Below are 6,763 nucleotides of genomic sequence, written 5' to 3' on the forward strand. Positions count from 1 at the left end.
GTGGAGATGGACCATTTAGAGTCTTGGCCAAGATCAATGACAATGCTTATAAAATCGAGCTTCCTGAAGACTATGCTGTGAGTCCAACATTCAACGTTGCTGATTTTTCTCCATGCTTCGATCAAGAGGGTCATGAGTCGAGGACGACTCCTTTTGAAGAGGGGGAGGATGATGAGGACATCCCAGGTTCACCTTGTTTATCATCTTCTCCTGATGATAAAACTCAGCTCTCAAATGAAGCTACTACAAAGAAGATCTATTTGGGTCCCATGACAAGGAGCCGTGCCAAACAAATAGCACAAGAGGTGAATGCGCTCCTAGCTGATCATAATTCAAATAACCATGAGAACTTTATACTGCCTAAATCTTGTGTGCTGATTTTACTCAGGTACAATGTTGAGGACAACCAACAACTTTCAGCGCATGAAGAAACAAGTTCTGAAGCCCATACAAAAAGTTTGAAGAGAACAAGTTTCACCCCTGATGCAAAACCTGTTTTGGTGACAAGGCCAACTAGTTATACCTCAAGGAAGAACAACAAGACATCTCACCAACCTGTTGTTGCATGTGCAGTTCCAGAATTCGTCCCAAGACTTGTTGCATCATGCCACACAAATATATGAGTATCCAGCACGTGTGATAGAGGCAAAGGTGTCCCGTCTTTCGATGAGATGATGGATATCGCTTTGGTGGAAGTCGACTTTGACGATCCGACTACGAACGTGCGAGGACGCCGCGCCTTAGCATCGCTAAATCAACTCCGAGAGGTTATTGACCACGCCGGAGCACGATCAACCTGACCACGAGGGTCTATTTCTTGCGAGCAAACAAAGAACAAGCAAGAAACTAAGATTGCAATCTGGATATTGCGAATATAAGATGAAAGCTTTATTGATCAAGGTGGGGTTCTGTGACGCCTTTGTCTGGTCGTTGAACACAAACGAAGTACGCGAAGTTGCAGCTATGGCGAACTTTTAATCTAAGCAAAACCCAAAGTCTAAACGGTGCCCTAAGGGCTGTATATATGTAGGAAGAGAGGGGGAATTTCGTGGCCCTTGGTGGAGGGGTCCGAAATCAACCCTATCTCTTGTTTCCCCACACATACGGACTCTAAAAATAGCCTATACTTATGTATTTCGAAATTACATGGGCCTGGCCCAATAAAAAGGTGACGCAGCACCTATAATAGCCTCGGGACGAAATTTATGAAGTGGCATCTTGTATATTTCGTCCAAGGCTTCATGCACCCATTATGGTGGCTTCAAAGTCCTGAAATCATCACTTGTAACTCCGTTCTTGTTCCCCTTGCGCATGGCATCATCTCCATGCTTGTTCTTGCTCCAATGTTCATCCTTCTCCAAGCTAGGCCCTTCATTTGTAAGCAAAACAAATGTATCCAATTTAGGCAGCATCATATTCTCATGAACATTAGAATCATTACCAAGAAACGAAAGTACCTGATAATTTAATTGGCGTGCGCGAGCTCTAGCAATTGGTCCCGTATATGTAGCAGTAGGGGCTGTGGGTGTAACAATGGTATTGATGTCCTCATCATCCTCCCCTTCTTGAAATGAAGTCGTCCTCGACGGAAACTCATCTTCCTCACCCAAATAAGGCTTCAAATCTGCAATGTTAAAAGTGGGACTAACCCCAAAATCTGCAGGCAGCTCAAGTTTATATGCATTATCATTTATTTTCTCTAACACCTTAAAGGGACCATCAGCACGTGGCATTAGCTTTGATTTGCGCAAATCAGGAAATCTATCCTTACGCAAATGTAACCAAACAAGATCTCCAGGTGCAAACACAACATGTTTTCTACCCTTGTCTCCAGCAAGTTTATATTTAGCATTCATACGCTTAATGTTTTCCTTAGTTAACTCATGCATTTTTAAAATCAATTCAGCACGTTGTTTAGCATCAAAATTAACCTTCTCCGAAGATGGAAGAGGCAACAAATCAATAGGTGCACGAGGTAGGAAACCATACACAACTTCAAAAGGGCACATCTTAGTAGTAGAATGCAATGAACGATTATAAGAAAATTCAATATGAGGCAAGCATTCCTCCCACATTTTCTTATTATTCTTCAAAATAGCCCTAAGCATAGTAGACAACGTTCTATTGACTACTTCAGTTTGTCCATCAGTTTGGGGGTGGCAAGTAGTACTAAAAAGTAGTTTAGTCCCCAACTTAGCCCATAAACATCTCCAAAAGTGGCTAAGAAATTTAGTATCACGATCTGAAACAATAGTATTTGGCACACCATGCAAGCGAATAATTTCACGAAAGAACAAATCAGCAACATTAACAGCATCATCGCTTTTATGACATGGTATAAAGTGTGCCATTTTCGAGAATCTATCCACGACAACAAATATGCTATCCCTCCCCTTCTTTGTTCGAGGTAAACCTAAAACAAAGTCCATAGATATATCCTCCCAAGGAACACTAGGTACAGGCAAAGGCATATATAAACCATGAGGATTGAGTCGTGACTTAGCTTTTTGACATGTAGTGCAGCGAGCAATAAAATGCTCAACATCCCGTCTCATCTTTGGCCAAAAGAAATGTGTAGCAAGTACGTCCTCCGTCTTCTTCACGCCAAAGTGTCCCATTAATCCTCCTCCATGCGCCTCCTGCAACAACAAAAGACGAACGGAGCTAGCTGGAATGCATAGCTTGTTAGCACGAAACACAAATCCATCGTTTACGACGAACTTGTTCCACATTCTTCCTTCTTTACAATTCTGCATTACATCTTTAAAATCAGCAACATGCACATATTGATCTTTGATGGTCTCCAAACCAAATATTTTGAAGTCAAGTTGTGAAAGCATAGTATAGCGGCGAGACAATGCATCAGCAATAACATTTTCTTTTCCCTTCTTGTGTTTAATGACATAAGGAAAAGTCTCAATGAATTCAACCCATTTAGCATGTCTACGATTCAGTTTAGCTTGACTTTTAATATGTTTCAAAGATTCATGATCAGAATGTATAACAAATTCTTTGGGCCATAAATAATGTTGCCATGTTTCTAAAGTCCGAACAAGAGCATATAATTCTTTATCATAAGTAGAATAATTCAGACTAGGCCCACTCAATTTTTCAGAAAAGTATGCAACAGGTTTGCCATCTTGTAATAACACACCACCTAATCCAATTCCACTAGCATCACATTCAAGCTCAAAAGTCTTATTAAAATCAGGAAGTTGGAGTAAAGGAGCATGTGTCAACTTATCTTTCAATACCGAGAAGGCTTCTTCCTGTGCGGTACCCCAAAGAAAAGGCACATCTTTCTTTGTAAGCTCATTGAGAGGTGCAGCAATGGTGCTGAAATCTCTCACAAAACGCCTATAGAATCCAGCGAGGCCAAGAAAACTCCTCACTTGTGTGACCGTTTTGGGTTGCGTCCAACTCTCAATAGCTTCAATCTTGGCTTTATCAACTTCAATTCCCTGTGGAGTAACAACATAGCCAAGAAAAGATACTCGGTCGGTGCAAAAGGTGCACTTCCCAAGGTTACCAAACAAACGTGCATCACGTAGAGCAATAAAAACAACACGTAAATGTTCCAAATGTTCTTCCAAAGATCTGCTATAAATCAATATGTCATCAAAGTAAACTACCACAAATCGTCCAATGAAAGCACGTAAAACTTCGTTCATTAATCTCATGAAAGTACTAGGTGCATTAGTTAACCCAAAAGGCATGACTAACCACTCATATAATCCAAACTTAGTTTTAAATGCTGTTTTCCATTCATCTCCCAATTTCATACGAATTTGATGGTAGCCACTACGCAAATCAACTTTGGAGAATATTGTAGAGCCACTCAATTCATCAAGCATATCATCTAGCCAGGAATAGGATGACGATAACGAATAGTAATATTATTAATGCCTCTACAATCAACACACATACGTGATGTACCATCCTTTTTCGGCACTAGAATAATAGGAACAGCACAAGGACTAAGGGATTCGCGTATATAACCTTTGTCGAGAAGCTCTTGTACTTGACGCATAATCTCCTTCGTCTCCTCTGGATTGGTACGGTATGGTGCACGGTTTGGCAGTGAAGCACCGGGAATTAAGTCAATCTGATGCTCAATCCCTCGAATAGGCGGTAATCCCGGTGGCACGTCTTGTGGAAAGACGTCAGCGAACTCCTGCAAAATGTTAGTGACAGCAGGAGGCAAAGAGGAAGGCACGTCCTCGAATGAAAATAATGCCTCTTTGCACACAAAAGCATAGCAAACAGATTTGCTGAAATCTAGCTAATCAATATCAGATTTGGTGGCAAATAAACATGCACTTTTCAATTTAATTTCAGAAGCAACACTAGATGGTTTATTATTAGGCTTCATTTGTTGCTCAAATTCTTTTGCCACAATCTGATTTTCACTCTTATTCGTCTCCTGTTTTGCTTTATTAGCTCTATTAATATCATCTTTCAAAATGGAATCAGGAGTCATAGGAAGCAAAGTAATATTTTTATCCTTATGAACAAGAGTATAGTGATTGTTTCTACGATGGTGTACAGAATTTTTATCAAATTGCCATGGTCTACCAAGTAATAAGGAACATGCTTGCATAGGTACCACATCACAATCAACATAATCAGCATATGTAGAGATACTAAAATGCACACGAACAGTACGTGTTACCTTAACCTTGCCGCTGTTGTTGAACCATTGGATGTAGTAAGGATGTGGATGTGGTCCTGTGGTGAGAGAAAGCTTCTCCACCATCTCCATGCTAGCCAATTTGTTGCAGCTCCCTCCGTCTATGATGACGCGCACAGAACGTTCCTTCACAACTCCCTTGGTATGGAACAAATTGTGCCTCTGATTTTGCTCAGCTTGTGTGATCTGCACACTCAAAACACGTTGAGCAACTAAACATTCATACCTGTCAGCGTCTTCAGGAGCCATGTATTGCGTCTCATGATCAGAATCATCTCCACCATGTTCTTCACGTGTAATAAGAGCCAATGTCTCCTCATCATAGTCACTAGCGGACTCATATCCACCGTCCGCGGTAGCAATCATCACACGCGGAGATTTGCATTCTCTCGCATAATGACCTCCTCCCTTACAACGACGACAAATAATATCACTTGTGTGCCCTGTTGATGCCATGGAAGAAGAAGAACGCTTTGCAGGCCCCGCAGGTGCGCTCTTGGCAGATAATGGTGGTTGTGCCTGTTTTCTTGTATCACGGCTGGAGGTGGCACCGGATGGAGGTGCTGGTGCAGTTGAAGTAGAAGATGCACGTGGTGTCCATGATGAAGGTCGGCCTGCAGAAAAGTTAGTTCGCCCCAATGCTTGTCGATCCTGCACTTCACGTTCAGCTTTACAAGCAAGATGGAATAAACAAGTGATATTAGTATACTCCTTATAGTCTAGAATGGTCTGAATCTCTCTATTTAATCCACCCAGAAAACGTGCAAGCATAGCTTCATTCTCCTCAACAATACCACATCGAATCATGCCAGTTTGTAATTCCTGATAATATTCTTCTACAGAATTTTTTCCTTGTCTTAAACGCTGCAATTTTTGAAGCAATTCACGTTGATAATATGGTGGAACCCAACGCGTACGCATAGCGGTTTTCAAAGCAGCCCAAGTAGTTGGAATAGGATATAATCTACAATGTTCAGACCACCAGACACATGCAAAACTAGTGAAAGCACAAACAGCAGCAGCAACCCGTCTCTCCTCGGGATATTGTAAACATGTAAAACGTTGTTCAGTTTCTAACTCCCAAGTAAGATATATATCAGTAACATATCTACCCTCAAATGATGGAATATTCAATTTCAGTTTAGGAATATGGACATCATCTCGTACCTGAGGTGGTGGTGCAGGCCTACCATTACGAATATATACCTGAGGTCGACCTGGTGGTGGTGGTGCTGGTGGCTGCACGTAGTTCGGATTTTGATCAACCTCATCCTCATAATCTCCCACATAATCATCACCCTCCTGGGTACCAGCAGCAGCAGTAGCATGAGCCAAAGAAGCACCAACAGCAGTAGCAGCGGCACCAGAATTTTGTCCTGGCTCTGATGAGGACATGACTACCTTGGATATGACCAAAAATATTGCATATATGCATATTTGTCAGGTGATTTCTAGTGCAAACTATTCAATAATCTATTTATGTTATGCAGAACAAAAATACTTCACACACTTTTGTGTTTTGTCTAATTGCAGGTGTATGGGACATTTGTACAATCCACATATGAAGATAAGGAAGAAAGAGATGTTTATTTGCTGTCCAAAAAGTTCTCTCACGTCACTTTTGGCCCAAGAGAAGATAGAGTCCAAGTCTCTCACGTTCTGGATTCAGATTCGGACTGCACAGACATACCTGACTCAAAACGCACACAAGTTTTTCATACGGACTCCGAATTGGGTGATTCTTTTTTTGTTGGAAACTAGATTTCGTGCACTTTCCAACCCAATTGAAATCACCTTCAAATTCGTCCGGAGCGTTGAGTTGTGGACGAAACAATTTGATGCTGCAGCAGAATCCGAGTCAAACTACAAGTCCAAAGGTGTTACATCACCTCCACTTGGGCCCATTGGCCTTGTACGACCTAGATTTAGTTTTAGGCTGCCTTGGGACGTCCTCCCACCTCCTTGGCCGCCACCCCTTACTCCTATATAAGTAGATCCATCTAGTAGCTTTTTCCTTGGGTTTTGTTTAGATTAAAAGTTCGCCATAGCTGCAACTTCGCGTACTTCGTTTCT

The sequence above is a fragment of the Triticum dicoccoides genome, chromosome 3B, assembly GCF_002162155.2.
Source record: "Triticum dicoccoides isolate Atlit2015 ecotype Zavitan chromosome 3B, WEW_v2.0, whole genome shotgun sequence".
Taxonomy (NCBI): Eukaryota; Viridiplantae; Streptophyta; class Magnoliopsida; order Poales; family Poaceae; genus Triticum; species Triticum dicoccoides.